A 20,394-nucleotide genomic window follows, 5' to 3' on the forward strand; every position below is an offset into this window, starting at 1 on the left:
AGTGATACGTTGTAATAAACTAAAGTCAATAGTTTACATTAGGGTTTTCTTTTGTGTTTTACAGTTCAATGGCTTTTGACAAATACTTTATGTCCTGCATTTATCAGGACAATATAATACAGAATAGTTTCACTGCCCTAAAAATGTGCTGTACTTCATCTATTCAGCCCATCCTCCCTTCCCTCCCGAACCCTGGAAACTACTGATATTATTACTGTCTCTATAGCTTTGCCTTTTCCACGATGTCATAAAGTTGAATCATATAGTATGTAGCCTTTCAGCCTGGCTTCTTTCCTTGAGCAATATGCATTTATTGATTCTCCATGTCTTTCTGTGGCTTGACAGTTCATTTACTATAACCACAGAATAATCCATGTACCATGATTTATCCCTTCACCCACTGAAAGACATGTTAGGTGCATCCAAGTTTTGGCAGTTATGAAAACAACTATATAAAAATTTGTGTGCAGGTTTGTAGGGGTGTAAGTGTTTAACTCATTCAGTAAATACCTAGGAGCATGATAGTTGACTTATATGGCAAAACTATGTCTACTTTTGAAAAAAACTGCCTTCTAAAGTAGCTGTACCATTCTGCACTTCCACCAGTAATGAATGAAAATTCCTGTTTGTCCACATCCAAATCATTGTCAGTGATTTGGATTTTAACCATTCTAATGGGTGTTGTAGTGACATCTCACTGTTTTAATTTGCCATTTTCTAATGTCACGATGTTGCGTATCTTTTCCTATGTTTATTTTTCATCTGTATGTCTTGTGTGATGAGGTTACTGCTCAAATTTTCTGCCTACTTTTTAATTGGGTTGTTTATTTTCTTATTGTTGAGTTTTAAGAGCTGTTGCACATCTTGGATACAAATCTAACCAGATGTGTGTTTTTCAAATATTTTCTCCTTGTCTGTGACTTGTCTTTTCATGTCCTTAACAGTGTTCTTCACAGAGTAGATATTTGAAATTTTAGTGAAGTTCAACTAATCAATTTTTTCCTTTACGGATTATGCTCTTGGTGTTGTATCTAAAGACCAATTGCCAAACACAAGTTCACTTAGATTTTCTCCTATGTTATTTTCTAGAAGTTCTTTGTATTTTGTCATCTGTAAATGACAGTTTTGTCTCTTTCTTTCTAAACTGTATGTTTTTTTAGTTTTCTTATTGCATTAGCTAGGACTTCTAGTATGACATTTAATAGGAGATGTGAAAGGGATATTCTTGCATTTTTTTTTCTGATTTTAGGAGGAAAGCATCTAGTTTCTCACAATTAGGTAGGATGTTAGCTGCAGAATTTTATTATAGATGTTCTTTATCAAGTTGAGGAACTTCTCCTCTATTTCTTCTGGAGTCTCCAGGGGAGAATATATATTTTTGCTTTCCCAGCTTCCAGAGGCCTCCTGCATTTCTTGACTTTTTCTGCCCATCTTTAAGGTATATCACTCAAAACTTCGATTCTATTGCTATATCTCCTACTTCTGACTATGATCCTTTTGCCTCTCTTTTAATAAGGTCCCTTGTGATTACCTTGTACATCATGCATAAAGAAAGGTACATGAAACAACTGTCTGTTTAATAAATTAGTATTAAATGAACACCCCTATAACCACCTATGAAGACAAAATTGTGACACTGTCAGTCCACCAGCAACCCTCTGCATAATCCTTCTTATTGGCAATCCTTCTTATTGCTCTCTTCCACCTAAAAGTATCCAATCTCCTGATATTTAATAAATATTCTGATTTTATGGTAATCATTTCATTACTTTTAATTATGTTTTTACCTATATAATTGGAATCATAAAATTGGTATATTAACACTGCCATACAAACAAGTGCTAAAGAAATTCTTCAAGTTGAAACAAAAGGATGCTAACTATGAGCATAAGTCATATGAAAGTATAAAACTCACTAGTAAAGGGAAGTATATAGTCATATATAGAATACTATATTTTAATGGTGTTGTATAACACATTTAACTCTATTATAGAAGTTAAAGACAAAAGTATTAAAAATAACTATAGCTACAATAATTGTTAATGGATATGCAAAATAAAGGATGAAAGTACGACATGAATAGCATAAAATGTGTGTGGCAGGAAGAAATAATAGTGTAGAGTTCTTGTATGAAGTTGAAGTTAAGTTGTTATCAGTTTAAAACAGAATGTTATAATTTTAAGATGTTTTATTTAGGTGAACCACATGGTAAACACAAAGAAAAAACCTTCAGTATATACACAAGAAACAAAGAGAAAAGAATCAAAATATACCACTACAAATATTCAACAAATCACAAAGAAAGACAGCAAGATTGGAAGAAAGGAACAAAAGAACTACAAAACAGTCAGTAAACAATAAACAAAACATCAATAGTGAATCCTTATATATCAATAATTACTTCAAATGTTACTGGATTGAACCCTCCAATCAAACAACAAAGAGTGGCTGAATAAATTAAAAAACAGAATCCAACTATATGCTACCTATAAGAGACACAATGTAGCCTTAAGGACACACATAGACTGAGAATGAAATGATGGAAAAAGATATTCTATGCAAATAGTAGCCAACAGAGAGCAGGAGTAGCTATGATTATATCAGAAAAAATAGATTTTCAGTCAAAATCTCTTACAAGAGACAAAGAAGGTCACTATATGATGATAAAGGGGTCAATTTATCAGGAAGATATAATAATTGTACATATATATGTACCCAACATTGGAGCACCTAAATATATAAAGCATACATTAACAGAACTAAAGGAAGAGATAGACAGCCACACAGTAATAATGTGAGACCTTGATACCCCACTTTTAACAATGGATAGATCGGGCCGGCCCGGTGGTGAACTGGAGAGTGCGCCGCTTGGGAGTGCGGTGGCCCTCCCGCCGAGGGTTCGGATCCCATGTGGAGACCGGTTCCCGCTCACTGGCTGAGCGCGGTGCGGGCGCAACACTGAGGGTTGCGATCCCGTTGCTGGTCAGTAAAAAAGACAAAAAGGAAAAAAAAAAAAAAACAACGGATAGATCATCCAGACAGAAAATCAATATGGAAAAAGCAGACTTGAACACCTGTATAGACCAAGTGGGCCTAACAAACATTCACAAAACATTCTATCCAACAGCAACAGAAAAACCATTCTTCTCAAGTGTACATGGAACATTCTCCAGGATAGATTATATACTTGGTCACAAAACAAATCATAACAAATTTAAGAATATTTTAAAAGTCTCAAATATCTTTTCTGACTACTAAGTTACAAAACTAGAAATTAATAATAGAAGAAACTTTGGAAAATTCACAAATATGTGGGAAGCAACACACTTCTGAATAATCATCAGGTCAAAGAAGAAATCAAAAGGGAAATGAAAAAGTATCTTGAGAAATATAAAAAATGTAAATAAAACATACTAAAACTATGGGATGCAGCAAAAGCAGTGGTAAAAAGGAAATATACAGTGATAAATGCAAACATTAAGGACAAAGAAAGATCTAGAATAAGCAATCTAACTTCACACCTCAAGTAACTGGAAAAATAATTAGACCAATGTCAGCAGAAAGAAGGAAATAATAAAGATCAGAGCAGAAATAAATGAAATAGACTGACAAAGCTGAGTTGGTTTTCTTGAAAAGATCAACAAAATTGACAAATCTTTAGCTAGACTAACCAAGAAAAAAAAAAAAACATAAGGAGGACTGAAATAAATAACATTATACATGACAGAGGAGACATTACATCTGATACTACAGAAATGCAAAGGATCGTAGGAGACTACTACAAACAATTATATACCAAGAAATTGAACAGCCTACAAGTGATAAATTCTTAGAATATGGTATGCTACCTTTAGTGGATTGAACTATATACCCCCAAACTCACTGAAACTTGAATTGTGTCCCCCAAGTTTTATGCATTAGAAACTTGGCCCCTACTGTGACTGTTAAAAGGGTGGGAAATCCTATTATGGTAATTGAAAGGTGGATCTTTGAAGGGGTGATTAGACTGTAGGACCGTGCAGTAGTGAATGGATTAAAAATGGTGGTCATGGGCATGGTTTGGAGGGCTTCAAAGAGAGAAAGACTGAGGAGCTTAGCCTCTCTCTCTCTCTCTCTCTCTCTCTCTCTCTCCCCTCCACTATTTTGCAATGCAATACCCAGTTTTCACTGTTGCCATCATCAAAGCCTTCACCAAATGTGTTCCCTGGACTTTAGACTTCCCAGCCTCAGAAACTGTATGTAAGCAATAAATTATGTTTTCTTACAAATTACCCAGTTTCAGGTATTCATGCTATAAGCAACTGAAACTGACTAATATACTACCAAAACTGAACCATGAAGAAATAAAAAATCTGAACAGATCGATAATGAGACAGAGATTGAATCACTAATAAATACATTCTAACAACAACAAAAGCGCAGGAACAGATGGCTTCATGGTTTATTCTGTTGCTGTTGGATAGAATGTTTTGTGTATGTCTGTTAAGGATATAAAAACTTAATGACAATCATTATCAAATTTTTCCAAAAAATTGAAGGAGAAGGAAGAATTACAAACTCATTTTATGAGGCCCTCATTACCCTCAAACCAAAGCCAGATGATGAACATAGATTTTAAAAATCCTCAACAAAATACTAGCAAACTAAATTCAACAGGTCCTTCAAAGGATTATACACTCTGATCAAGTGGGATTTATCCCTGGAATCCAAGGAAGTTTCAATATATGCAAATCAATAACTGTGATACACCACAGAAAAAAACTGAAGAATAAAAATCACATAATCATCTCAATACATGCATAAAAAGTATTTTACACAATTCAATATCTTTTCATGATAATAACTCTCAACAGTTTTAGGAATGGAAAGAATGTTCCTTGACATAATAAGGGCCATATATGACAAGCTGTCTTAGGAGAAAGAACAGCTGATTATTTCCTAGGCCTGGCCCAAGCTGACCAAGAAAAATAATAAGTTCCTCTTTGAAACCCTTTTTTAACCTTGGCTCCATGCCAAACTACTCAACAGCCTTCATTGCCAGAGTTGATTAAAGTACCCAATAGAAAGTAACTCCAGTAAATTTGGTCATCCCAATCCAAATGACCTCTCCTGCATGTGTGGTTGCTGACTGCTGCAGAAGACCTGGGATGGAGGACTGCTTTTTGCCCTTCTCTGGTTGCTCTGCTTAGCTTGAGGATCTGTAAGTATTAAAAGCTCTTAAAATCTGACATTGTGCTTGTTTAATTAAAACCACACCCATGATTTGACCTCTGATGGCAAGGCCACCCAGCAGGGACATATGCAGGTAGAACCCTTGCTGGTATTCTTTGTCTGGGCTTGCTGGTGGCTGCTGGAAATGGTAGCTACCACCTAAGTGATAAAAATTACCTCAAAGAGTATCATTCATAATAAAGGCCAAAGCTAACATTATATTCAATGGCAAAAAGCTGAAAGCTTTTTTTCTGAGATCAGAAACAAGACAAGGATACTCACTTTTACCACTTCTATTCAATGTAGTGTTGGAAATTCTAGCCACAACTATTAGGCAAGAAAAAGAATTAACAAGGATTCAAATTAGAAAGGAAAAAGCTTATATTGTCTCTGTTTACAGATGACATGATCTTATATATAGAAAATCCTAAATACTCCACCAAAATACTGTTAGAACTAATACATAAATTCAGTAAAGTTGCAGGATACAGCATCAATGTATAAAAGTTAGTTGCATATCCGTATACTACCAATGAACTATGTGAAAAGAAATTAAGAAAATAATCCCATGTATAACTGAAAAATATATATAAGAATAAATTTACACAAGGAGGCAAAAGGGGTGGTGGTTAGCTTGGTTGGTCAGAGTGTGGTGTTATAATTCCAGGGTCAAGAATTTGGATCCCCATATAGTCCACCAACCAATAAATAAATAAATAAATAAAAGAGGAAGAAAAGAAAAATAAAATTCCCCACACTGGGCAGCAGACAAATAAATAATTAAATAAAAATAAGATAAAAGAAGAAAGTAAAAGATCTCAGTTAGCTTAGTTGGTTACAGTGTTGTGCTATAACACCTAGGTCAAGGGTTTGGATCCCCCACCATATACTAATGAAAAAAATTGTAGAATACACAAATAAATAAAAATATATCCCATATAGATTAATTGGAAGGATTAATATTGTTAAAATGACTATGCTACCCAAAGTGATCTATAGATTCAATGTAATCCCTTTCAAAATTCCAGTGGCATTTTTCAAAGAAACAGAAAACACACACACACACACACACACACACACACACACAAACTCCCCAAATGGGCAAAGCAATTTGGAAAAAGAACAAAGTTAGAAGAACCATAGTATCTGATTTCAAACTATATTATAAAGCTATAGTACTCAAAACAGTATGGCACTAACACAAAAGCAGACACATAGAACCATGGGATAGAAAACTTAGACATAAACCCACACATTTATGGTCAACTAATATTTGACAAGGGCACCAAGAATACAGAATGAGAAGAGGAATGTTTCTTTAATAAATGGTGTTGTGAAAACTATATATTCACATGTAAAAGCATGAAATTAGAAAATTGTGCTGCAGCATAAGCAAAATTAACTTGAAGTGGATTAAAGAACTTAATGTAAGATCTGAAACCATAAAAGTTCTAGAAGAAAACATATGGAAAAACTTCTTGACATTGGTCTTGGCAATGAATTTTGGATATGACAGGCAAAAAATCAAAAATAAACAAGTAGAACCACATCAAACTAAAAAGATTCTACACAGAAAAGGAAACAATCAATAAAATTAGAAGGCAACCTAAGTGATGGGAGAAAATTTTTGCAAACCATGTATCTGATACGGGGTTAGTATCCAAAATATGTAAGGAACTCCCAAAACCCAGTAGCAAAAAAGAAAAAAAATAACCTGATTAAAAATATGGACAAGGGACTTGAGTAGACATTTTTCCAAAGAAGGCATACAAATGGCCAACAGCAATATGAAAATATGCTCAGTATCACTAATCTTCAGGTAAATGCAAATCAAAAGCACAATGAGATGTCACCTCATACTTGTTAAGATGGATGGTATCAAAAAGACAAGGGATAATAAGTGTTGTCATGGTTGTGAAGAAAATAGAACACTTGTTTAATGCTGATGAGAATATAAATTAGTATAGCCATTTTGAAAAACAGTACAGAGATTTCTCAAAAAATTAAAAATAGAACTGTTATATGGTCCAGTAATTCCATTTTGGGGTATATATCTAAAGGAAATAAAATCAATATCTCAAAGGGATATCTGCATGTTCATGTTTACTGCATTGTTATTCTCAATAGCCAAGATATGAAAATAACCTAAGTGTCCATATGTATGGGTGAATAAAGAATATGGGGGTTGTGTGTGTGTGTGAAATAGATACGCACACACACACATATATATATCAGAATGTGTATAACATATATTAAATATATATTACACACAATAAAATATTATTCAACCATTACAAATAGGAAATCTTGTCATTTGTGACAACATAAATAAACCTGGAGGACATTATTTGAGTGAAATAAGCCAGACACAGAAAGACAAATGTTGTATGATCTCAATTATAGATCTAAAAAAGAATAGAATCTAAAAAAGTCAAACTTGTAGAAGCATAGAGTAGAACGGTGGTTACCAAGGGTGGAGGGGATGTTGTGGGAGGGGAGTGGGGAGATGTTGGTGACAGGGTAAAGACTGTAAGTTATAAGGTCAGTGTGTTCAGGGGATCTAATGGGTCAGTGTGTTCAGAGGATCTCATGGGTCATGATGGATGTGTTAATTAATTTGATTGTGGTAATCATTATACAATGTATATGTGTATCAAATCTTCATATTGTACATTGTGAATATCTACAATCTTTATCAACTGAATATTAAAAAAAAACAAAAGAAATATGGGATCACCTAAATTATATTCATGGCTTGAGATTTGAGAACTACTGAAATCACCCAGGATCAATTTGGACAAGAGTTCCAGTTTACATTTACTCTCAATTTGCCAAACTTTGGAGACACTGTCCTAAGTACATGGTTAATTATTAACTAGGGACTATCATGTTATCTCCATAGATTAGCATTAGATTTCATCATTTGGACTTAGTATGACAAAATTTTCTCCTTTCTTTCAGCCATCTCTTTTGAAACATTAAATGACACCTGGGTAGAAATGATCTCATCTGACCCCTTGAATATGGGTGGGACTTATGACTCACTAACCAACTGAATACAGAAAAGGAAATAGGATGTATACGTTTACGTGTATGTGGGTATGTAACATAAGATTGTAGTGCCTGTCTGCTGGGCTCTCTCTCTCCCTTCTTGGCCATGAGGACGCAAATGACCATGTTGTGGAATCTCACATGGTAAAGAACTATGGGTGTCCTGTAGGTAGTTAGGGCTACCCAGCCAACAGCCAGCAAAGAACTGAACCACTCAGTCCTCTAACCATGAGGAGCTGAATGCTACCAACAATCATATGAGGATGGGGCTGGGGGAGCAGATTTTTACCTAATTGAGCCTCTAGATGAGAATCTAGTCCTGGCTGGCAATCTGCAGCACAGTAGAGGGATCAACTAAATACAGTATGCCTGGACTCCAGACCCACAGAAACTTTGAGGTAATAAATGCATGCGGTTTTAAGCTTTTAATTTTGTGATTATATTATTATACAGCAATAAATAACTGCTATGGGTTGAATGTCACCCCAAAACCCATTGAAATGTGATCTCCATTGTAACAGTGCTAAGAGGGTGGGAAATAGAATATGGCAGTGTTGAAAGTTGGGAGGTGATCGGATCATGACACTGTGATTTAATGAATGGATTAATCCATTCATGGAGTAATGGGTTTGCATGAGTGTGGCTTGGTGGATTTATAAGGAGAGCTCATAAAAGATCTCTTGTGATAATTTCCATGTGAAACCCTGGTCACCACAGGACCCTGTAGAGAGTTTCCATCAAGAAGACGGCCCTCACCAGATGTGCTCCCTGGACTGTGGACTTCCCAATCTGCAAACTATAAGAAATAAATTTCATTTTCTCATAAATTATCCAGTTTCAGGTATTCAGTTATTGGTAACAGAAAGTGGACTAATGCAATTACTAATGAAATAAAATCATTTTTATTGAGACATCTATAAGATGCAACTTTGAAGTCAGGACATAATTCCTTCATTTTACCTAATTCTAGTTATTTATATTTCTCTATGTTCTTAATATATATTCCTGGGAGCCTTAAATCCTGGATTCCTTCCCTAGCCTCTTTCTCTGTATCCCCCTTACTATCTCTCAAAAAATAAAAGAAGGAAGAGGAAGAGGAGGAGGAGGAGGAGGAGGAGAGGGAGGGCTAGATGCTTTGCTTCCTGTGCAAATCTCTATTATATCACTTGTTACTTTGTGTTGAACTTATCAGTTTACCAATTTTTTTCAGATAGGTTGCAATATTGTGGAGGTTAGAAAAGGTATTATAGTCATGTTTGTATACTGAATTACCAGAAACACAGTAGGTGTTTGATCAATATATGTAAATTAAATGGACGTATTTAATTCAACTAGAAATGTCACATGAAGAATACTTGCTTACACTTAATGCAGGGAACTGAAAAATTTCACACAGAGTAATGGAATTTTACCAAAAAGAGTTTGGACATTTGCTCTCCTTTTTATTACCATAGTAACAATGCACTTTTCACTGTATCCTTATAATATTCACCAGTTTTCCACTTTGCTGTCTTTAAAAAAATAGGGAAAAAGCACACTGTTCATCTAGAAAGAAAAAAAGTATCAAATACAGTTTAAAATAATATATGCAATCATTTTTACTGATGTTACCATTTCCAAAAATTGTAAAAGATATATTACATAGGATAATAGCTTTAGTCTCAAAACACGTTGGAAAATTTGATGAAATCTCACATATAGTAACCACTCAACATGATGATTTTCAGGATTTGTGACTCTTTCTGTAGGAAACCATGGCAACTTAGGTCTTGGAGTTCTTTTCTGACAGTGTCACAAACCTCAGGTTATCTATAGATCTTAAGTACCCTTTTTGTAATGTCCTGCCTTACTTGTGATAGACCGCCACAGCCATTGTTCCATTCAGAAGGATGCTTCCACAAAAATTATGTTAATTTATGTCAACATGTTTGTTGCATCTAATTTGCTATGAAAGACTACTTCTCATTTTAATAACATACGTAAGATTAGGGACAAGTACATTTGTAGTAGAATGATTTGGCACTTTATTTCACTAATAGAAAAATGTAGAACTTTCCACATGTATAGAAAAGGAACGAAAGAAATGTTAAGGTCTGAATATGTAAGTATGTACTCGTGTGTATACAAGTATATGTGTTTATTTATACATACATAAGTTGTGCTGTACATGTACATACATACACACAAAGATAATAAACATATGAATCTTCATTCTTGGTCCTCATTGCTAACAAGAGCAACTGAAAAAGTCCTAGTACTGCTGTTTAGAAGAATGGAACAGAGCTAAGTAATTAGAAAATGCCTCCTCTTGAAACAGTTATAGCACCAGAAATAGAAGCTATAGAAAGGTTTAAGAATTGTATAACAGGGCCAGCCCAGTGGCACACTGGAGAGTGCGCCGCTTGGGAGCGCGGCGGCGCTCCTGCCGAGGGTTCAGATCCCATGTGGAGACCGGTTCAGCTCACTGGCTGAGCACGGTGTGGGCGCAACACCGAGGGTTGCGAACCCGTTGCTGGTCAGTAAAAAAGACAAAAAGGAAAAAAAAAGAATTGTATAACAAAGGAGTTTAACAAACTATCTACAGTGATAGAGAAGGGATGGGCAGACAGCTTGAAAAGTTTCAGGGAGTTGAGAGAGTTAATAGAAAGAAGGTACAAGCTGGATTGTCCACAAAATCGAATTACTGAGGTAAATGCAAAACAAGTGAAAGTCTCACAGAATGAAGAAAAAGGGGAAAAGAAATCAAGATAAGAAAAGAGGAGAAAAAGAGAGACCTAGAGGGCAGGTCCAGGAGATACAATCTGTGCATAACAGGAATACAGAGGACAAATCAAATGAAGCTGAAACAGTAATTAAGGAACTTATTGAAGAAAATTTTCGAGATTTGAAGAACACACTAGATCTACAAATGGAAAAAGTACACAGGGTACTTTTAAAATTTGATGAAAAGCAAGCATCACCTACACATATCCTGGTGGCATTTTTAAATTTCAAGGATAAAGAAAAAATTCAAGTATCCAGACAGAGAAAGCATGTTACCCATAAAGAGGCAAAAGTCAGGCTGACCTCAGATTTTTGTATTGCAACCCTAAATGCCGGAAGACAGTGGAACAATATCTGCAAAGGTTTAAGGGAAAATAATTTTGAACTGAGAATTATATACCCTGCCAAATTATCATTTCTGTACAAAGTCAACTGGAAGATATTCTCAAATATACAGAGTTTAAGAAAGTATGTTAACTAAGAACCTTCACTGAAAATTTTGCTGAATGATTTACTGCAGCAAACAGAGAGCATGAACTAAAGTAACTCAAGAGTAGGGAGGCAATTGTATGAAAGAATTAATGTTAGCCTGGAACTGCAAACTTGCCATGAGACACATACTATCCAGACCTGTAGACCCCAAAGAAGCCATCAATAAAGCTATACAGATTTCACCCCAAAGCTCATCAAAATCTAGCAAGACCTTAAGATAATATCAAGGATGGGAACTGAAACCAGACAGAGTCTTGGTGAGACCTTGCACCTGGCTCCTCGATCGGAGACCCCACAGCTCATGTCCACCTCCCTCCTGCTTTTCACTTCCCACGTTCCATTGTCTCATCCCCCATCTTTAAAAACTTCTCAGTATATCTGAGTCTTTGAGATGGCTTCAGTCTAGCCATTCTCCTTCAGGTTTACTGGAGAGATGAGTTTGCCTAACATCTCTCCTCAGGTCACTGGTATTCCTGAATAAAAGCTGATTTTCTATTCCACCACCAAATAAATAAATAAATATAAATAATAATAAATATACAAATTAACAGCATGAGACTAATGAATTTAGCATAATCCATATAGGTAATTATTCACCCTGCCCATGGAGCAAATATTGTTTTATTTTGGTAAAGAAAAAAAGAAAAAAATGAGTAGTTTGTTTAGATTATAATGAAGAGTATCTCCTTTCAATAACTGTCCCAGATTCATTAACCAAAGTCAGGGAGAGAGGTATGTGTGAGAAAGTCCAAAGATTATGGAGGCAGGCACAATGCATTTAATCTCGTGCAGGTTTCATAATTGCATTGAATGTAAAGTATGGATGATGATGATTACTACCTTGTAGCATGAGTTATTATAAGGATCAACTGGAAAAATGTTTATATAGTGATCCAATGATCAAATTCCTTCCAAATTTGAGATTAAAGAACAAAGAGATTAAAGGTAACTTGGGAGTATATCATAATCTTCAGTACTTCTATGGGTTTAGTTTAATGCCAACTTTAAGATAGATAAAAAAGCGATTTGCCTAAATGATGTGATTTGAAATCTGCCAAAAATATTTATCCATGCTTTATAGAATGCTTATCCCACAACAGCCATGAAAATCTGTGAAATTTTATATCATTTACTCTTTTGGTTGTAAGACTTTATAGGCCTTAATAAATGATAGTTCCTTACATCTGCATTATATCTTAAAATTTACAAGATTTTTCACACTTATTATTTACTTTACTCCTTACTCAAACCTGTGATTTAGGCATTTCAAAGGTAATTATTTCAAGGTTGTTAGCCTGGTCCATGTCAGACCTGAGATATGAATACAAGGCTTTTAACTCCGATAAGCATAAGCAGTGGTCCTTTCTTGATGTCATTGCCTGAAAATGATATCTGGAAAGATTTTCTCCCATGAAGAATTTAAGGCAAATTAAATTAGCTCATATCATCAAAGATATATCCCCCAATTTTTGGATACAGAGGAGGTTATGATGGGAAATTGCATCAACAAAATTTCACACTAGAAGGACAGGGTCCAAAAGGAAGTGTGAATAAGCATGTTGATTATTGAGCAGGTACACTATGTTATCACCACCAGATTTCCCAAACCTGGGAAGAGACTAAAGGAGAAAAAGTAGCACAGAAGTGTCACTAAGGAACAATTAAAGATACTTTGTGATCTGGTCCTATTTCAAACTCATGTTCTCTGTTCTCTGACTTGCATTTTAAAATTTAATCATTAATTCAACCATTTATTTAATCAACAGATATTAAGTATCAGGAACCATACTAGGTACTGAAGATGCATCATTAAACAAAAAAGATGAAAAATACTGCTGTCAGTGAAATTAAATTACAGTGGGAAATATTAAAATGCTTATGGATTTCTCCAAAACCAGTTCCTTTTTCGCCTGTAACCCCTCTGTCTACAATGCTTTTCCCTTCCTCTTTATATAGGTAATGCTTACTAATCTCTAATATTTTCCTTAGTTCTCACATTTTTCAGGAAGTCTTCCTGAATCTTATAGTCTAGATAATGTCCCCATAGTTTATGTGCCTGTACATACCCTCTAATATTACACTTAAAACATTTTTTTTACCTTTGTCAGTTTTTTTTACTTAAAGGCAAGGACTAGGTCTTCTTTGTATCAATGCCAAATCCAATGTCTTACACACCCATGTAATACAGGTTTTTTAATTAAAGAATAAACTTCTTTTGCAAACATATTCAACAGCCATTCTTGCTTTATTCAATACATTTATCTGTTTTCCTGAATGCTTAAATTTTGGCAAATGTTTAAATTTTGGTAAATGTTTAAATTTTCCATTCTGTTGTACTTCACTTATCAGATGCATAGACATCTGCCAAATTTCTACATCAATTGGGAAACATGCAGACATGATTTTCCCTGTCCTTAAAGACCCCTGAAATAGACAAAGGAATCTAAAAGAAACAAAAGAATATTCATGATTGTTAATATTCATACTTAACATAACTAACACTAAATAACTGTTCTGCCTTTACCTTTAAATTCCCTTTATAGTAATAGTAAGACAATTGTTTGTGAATTAAATATATATTCATATATACATACATATATGCACATATGCATATATATATATATATATATATATATATATATATATATATATACACTCAGATACACAAATACACACACAGAGAGCTAATGATTGACATTCTTAGTAGTGTTTTCAAAAATTTTGAGCAGCACATTAGCCCAAAGATAATAATAATTTTTAAAAAAGAACAAATTCAAAATCCATTAGGGAGAAAAATTACCTATGGAGCTGGAGTAGATCTGATATATCCAGCAAAATTGGGGATAGTAAATTGAATAATGATCTGGAAGACTGACAGAGTGATTGATAGACTTCTGTAAACCCATGGGGCTCATAAAGGATTTCTTAGCTCTCTTTCTGGAGTCACAGGAACTGGCGTAGTTCTTTTAATCTGCAGCTGAAGTGTATCAGAATATATGATGAATTAACACGGACTTTTCTTCCATTTCTTACTGTATGTTTCATAAAAATAAGAAAAATACACTGTTAGACATAACATTAAGCAGCAATACTGTTATTGAGTGGTTATTCCTTTCTTTCAATTGTGATATGTTTATAGTTGCTCACAACATCTATTAGCCTATTCTTCACCCTTCTTTTCATAATTCTTGCTTTAGGAGCAAATAGTCTTTTGCTTTTATTAACAAACTTGCTACTTTAGAAATCATGTGTATAGTGGGAAGGTGAACATGTCTGGACTCACTTTGCTGCTCTGTAACTTAACAGTTGGGTGACCTTGGCCAAGTTACTTAACACTTCTCACTTGTGAAATAAAGAGATACCTCCCAGTATTATTACGAAGACTTAATGATACTGCATGCAAAGCAGCAGGAACTCTGTAAGCACTTTTAAGTGTCAGTTTCTTCCCAGTCTATGGGTGTGTAGCTCTTTATGTGACTGTGTTCTCACATTATTTATTTTTATTACAACAATAAGCAGAGAGGAAAACAAAGCATATATCTGAACCCTAATTTTACACATGAAGTAACACGGTTACTAGCCCAAATTTACTTATCTAGAAGAGCCTAGAGGCAATAATTAGATGAGAACCTGGGTAATCTGGCTCCAATAATCCACAGAATTTTAGATTAATATAGGGAATAGGTAGAAAAAAATAATAAGTTTTGGTGCCTATTACATGTCAGGTTTGGTGCCAAGCACTAAATTCCATTATTTTATATAATTCCCACCATAATTCTGAAAGATTTTACTTTTATTTTAAGGGTTAATTTAGGCTGATGAAGGTAAAGTAATTTACCATTGCTCAAACAGACAATGAATGGTAAATTTTAGATTGAAATCCAGGCAATAATGACTTTGAAATCTGTAATCTTTTTATCTTATGCTGCCTTCCATGCTTGGAGGAATCTTTCTTAAGGATAATTTATGTCAATTCACTCCTTTCAGATTAAGTTTGGTCTAAGGAAATCAAGTAACTTATTCAAGGCAAAGTCAAGACTTGTCTTAAACTTTTAGTCTCATTTGTGTTCATTAGTCTTTTTTTTTTCTTTAACCTTTACTTTCTTATAACCATATTTATACATTTCAACAATTTTTTTTTGTCTCTAAAATCTCCCATTATTTTTGAGTCCATATATCCTTAGATCAGACTTTATATCAAGAAGAGTTCACTGGATTCTAGCCCTCAGCAGACCTCCAGTGTGATACTTGGCAACATGGAACTCAGTGTCTTCATCTCCTTATATTGGCTTATATTATGAAAAATGCTAGTGAATGATTTTAAAATACTCTGCCAAGCACTAAGTGACAAAAATGACCATGGCTGCATATGTCTAACAGTGGACTTAACAGACTCACTTAATTCTACTTCAATATATCATAAAAAAAAAATAAAACTATTTTAAAAATGCATGTAATTCTTCCTTTCTTAGAGCCTCCAATTGTCACTCTATATTTTTTTTAGCTGTCACAGTAAAGACACCCTTTTTATTTTCCTTTTATTTTATTTTATTTTTTAATATCCAAAAAATATCCACCTTTTCAGATCATCTATTCTTTGCACTGACTGCCTTAGGAATCCTCTAGTTCTTCAAAATAATAGCCAGGAAGTTTTAAATATGGCCCTCTTCTCAGATATATGAAACATAGTTGTCATAATGGCTGACTTTTAACACAGAGGACATCATTTTAACATCATAATAGAATTAAGAATTCTTAGTTCTGTCAATATTAAAGAGGTGCTAGAAAGTTTATAATTGATAGGCCCAAAATGGATAAAACCAAATACACTAAAAAGCTTATTGCTGATTTAAAACATTGGGTATTTTTAGCAATTTCTTTCTTTGTGATGGTGTCTTGTAGAAATATACTTGGCCATGAGTGGAAAGCACGTTTTGTTTGGGAACGATCTGCTACTGAGATCAGCATTGCTAGCTTTTCATATGTAGCAACCCAAGGCTTGCCTCACCATTCCTGTTGTAAAGACAACTCTTGCAGCATTTTTACTCTTTTTTACCATTCAGTTAAAAGATATATAATTAAACCTCCCATAAATTCCACTAGATAAAGGGATCTCATTCAATACAACATTGAAAGTTAATGATAAAGTATAAAACAAAATTCTGAGGTCTCAGCAAATGCTGTCCTTTTCTCTGCCTTCTATACCTTTTAGGGAAGTGAATTTTTCAGCAGCACATGTTAAGGTCCAACTCGACAGTAAGGGCAATGAGTCAAGCCTAAATATTGTTCTGCAGAATGGAGTCTTGCTCATAGTATGTGTTAACACATGCTGACTAAATCTATGTGTATAGTTATATAACTTTATTCATACATATATAGTTATGTAAATATCTATGTATGATTAAATGTTAATGGTACTGAAAGGACTTGTATATACTCCCTTCACCGCATATTTGAGCTTATTCTAATAAATAATAAATTATGAATTGTTTAGGGTAATCACTTATTTTCAACTATAATCTTTTATTCATTTATTTGAACAGAGGTCTAGGTCAAAACTATTTATGTAGCTTCTTTCTGTTTTCAAACTAATTACACAAAATTTTCCCATTTGATCTTTGCAATATATGTGTAGAAAGGTAAATGTTAGCATTCTCATTTTACAAGAAAAGAGAAGGAGATTGAAGTTAATATGAACAAATATGTTTATTGGGGCTAAGGTAGGGAATAGTTATTTTAGCAACAAAATAAATTTGCCAAATATTTATGTTTAGAGAACTCATCAAAGTATTTTTTATGTGTAAACATACATGCTCATTCACTATAGCACTGAGTGTGTTTTCAGGAGGTGAATTTTGGATCTTCCCAGAGGCTCTTTTCTAAATGGATATGCAATATCAATTTTTTGTAATCAGCAATAATTATTTTTTATGCTGTAGCATCAGACTCCTTCCTTCAGTTTCTTTGTGCTCTTAAGATAACAGCATCCCTCTTGAGTAAGGATGCAGTCCCTGCATACTCTGTGGAGAAGATGTCAGCTGTGGACAAATGAAAGTGCTGCTGTGTTTTATCTGGCTTCTTAGAGATAAGCACTCTAAGGTCAAGATAAGTTTTTATGCTCCTGTTCTCTATATTAATTACTTTAAATGATGATAAGAGGTCAGAGCACAACGGTTCTTCTAATTTACTTCTGAATTATTTTGTGTGTGTGTGTGTGTGTGTGTGTGTGTGTGTGTGTGTGTATAATGTCTCAGAGGAAAAGTCAAAAGAAAAAACGTAATGCGTAATGAATTTAGAGACCAGAAATGTGACAGAAGACATGATGCAATGACAGCCAGAGTAGTCCTCAAGCATGGATTGTGGCCATGTTGAATGCAGTCTGTCAGTTTGAAGAGGAAAAATCCATGAAACTATTTTGTTCACAGCCTTAAACAAAATTTAAATGTAAGACTAATTTTTATTTACATAGAAATCCCATTACTCATACTGTTAATGATTATGATGTCCTCTAAAGTTCTACATGTCCTTTTAAGGACTTCATTGGTTTGTCTGCAAATATTTAGTTAATAGAATAGTCTGTCTCACCTAACATATTTTCATGCCATTTTCACGCTACAGTTAATATTATTAAATTTCTAATTTGTTTCTATGTTTGTGCTACATTGTATCCTCAATTCTCAAAAATGGATCCATGATTAAAATGTGGGTCACTGAAGCATAAAATTGATGAAAAGAGTAACATAAATAGTACAACCCAAACTAACATCATAAACAAAGAGTGAACTGGTCTCCAGTGGTGAATATGGAATGCAAATCTGTATATGCTGGGAGAAATAAATCCGCAAGTATCCCGACTGAACATATGTGACAAGAAAAGTGCAAACAGAAAGTACATTTATTAATAACTAAAAAAATTGAATTATATTTTATAGAAAATTCATTTACTACAATTACTCAGTTCAGTCACAGGAATAAATGTCTGGCAAGACTATTTTATGAAGGATTAATCAGTGTCTTCCCTCTGCTTCCTTGTGAAGTGTATGGCTTGTACTTGGAGAATTTCTTTGCTTCCCTCAACTAGGTTTTCAAGAAAAGATCAAACTTTTCTAAATGTTGTAGAATGGTAGTGGTAAAAAAAAAATCTGAGTTGAGGTAAAGAGAATCTTTATTCAAAAAGACAATTGCAGTAGGGGAAAGGGGAGTATTGCAACAGAAGGACTCTAACCACTAAATCTGCAAGTGTCTCAAAAGATCAGGCAGAGGCACTGCTTGGTAGGCCAGACTGGCACCTGGCGGGGGAGGATGGCCCCCACCTAGGGTGATGGGGGGGGGCAGCTGAGCCCAGGATGCTCATGGTGAGGCCTTCCTCACTCATCCCACATGTTGATCATCTTTCTGAAGAAGAATCTCCATGGCCTGAACATTTTTTGAAAATAATTTTGAGCAAAATATCTTCTCAATAACAAAATAACCACATCAGAATGGTTAGAAAACTGAAGCCAAACTACTATCAGCTTGTCTGATGATTAGGTCTGTGACTGTTTTACTTGGGCTAGCATGCCACGGCATGCCATCACCTAATAGAGGAACACAGCCAGCCAGTCAAGTTGGAGAACACAAAGACCACTGTGTGAACTGGCCTGGCCATCAGAGCCATCAAAACCATTGCCTATCACAAATAAACACCTTTATTATTTATTGGAGGTGTGCCTAGGAGTGGAACCAAATTCATGAAGACCATACTAGATGCACAGTGACATTTGCTGTGCAGAGGTCACCAGGGTCACTCCTCGAATCCTGGCCCTGAAGTGGATGTGGTCACAGTCAAGTAAAGAGAAGATTTCCTTGAATGAGGCCGATATGACAGATAAAGGGTTGGATTCTGCCATGCAAGCTTTCTTAATAGAAATCATTGTGAAGCATGGGCAGCTGGACTCTTTTTTATGTAATAAACATCCTTTTGCCCTGAAATTCTTAATTTACCATGCTAGGTTATTCTCCAGTGCTGAATTTCCCTGATGGTCTGAGATGGCCAGGCATCAGTACATTCAATGATTTCTCAGAAAGTTGCTATAGCTGGATTTGACCTGAACAGCTATGAAGACTGTTTGACCAAGTGGAATTTGTGCCATACAGACCATGTACAACCAGTCTACGGAGGTTGGTTATAAAATATGCACGTTGGTTTGCTATGAACAACTGGTCTTACATCCTGAACGGTGAATGGGAACCCTCTTAAAGTTCTCCCATATTCCATGGAACCACTCAGTATTGTACCAGGGAATGACGACTGGAAAAGCTGGGGAGTGTCTCTGTCCAAAGTGGAGGGATCTACAGTCCGAGTAATTGCACCAGTCAATGTGGGAGCACTATCAAAATGACTTGGGAAGATACCTCCAGATGTTTTACAAGACATGGCGGTGATGGCACCCATGTTTGCCAAATGTGCAATGTGATTCATATGCCAATCCCCTATCTATGGAAAACCTGATCCCAAATCCTTGAAAATACTAGAAGAGATTATAAAGGAGAATTTTAACTACCTGACTTCTTAAAGAAAAATCCCAGACTAGGCAAGTGGTGTAGCAGAGCCAGGAATCTCTTTTAGTAGAGACTGCTGACGTTTCAATGGAAGGGAAATGTCTAGGACTGGCTGTCCGCCTGATGAGATGAGTGGAGTGTGTGCACCATGGCTGCATGGCCTGTTCTTTTGCTGATCTCGCCCCATGAAGAGAGTGGAGGTGTCAGCACACATTTGGGACTTCCTGAGTGATCTGCTTCCTGAGTAAAGCTCTCTTGATCCTAACGACATGCACAGCATCATCTGTGCATAAGGCGCCCAGAGGGGACATGTGTTTTCTATGAAAATTGCTCTTG

At 35.0% G+C, this 20,394-nt stretch overlaps 1 pseudogene; it reads left to right on the top strand.

Moving 5' to 3' along the window:
* LOC103599462 overlaps nt 1-20,125 on the top strand; it is a 166,049-nt pseudogene extending 145,924 nt beyond the window's left edge.
* Nucleotides 20,126-20,394: the final 269 nt, after the last annotated feature.

Source organism: Galeopterus variegatus, unplaced genomic scaffold (genome assembly GCF_000696425.1).
Source record: "Galeopterus variegatus unplaced genomic scaffold, G_variegatus-3.0.2 Scaffold2974, whole genome shotgun sequence".
Classification (NCBI taxonomy): Eukaryota; Metazoa; Chordata; class Mammalia; order Dermoptera; family Cynocephalidae; genus Galeopterus; species Galeopterus variegatus.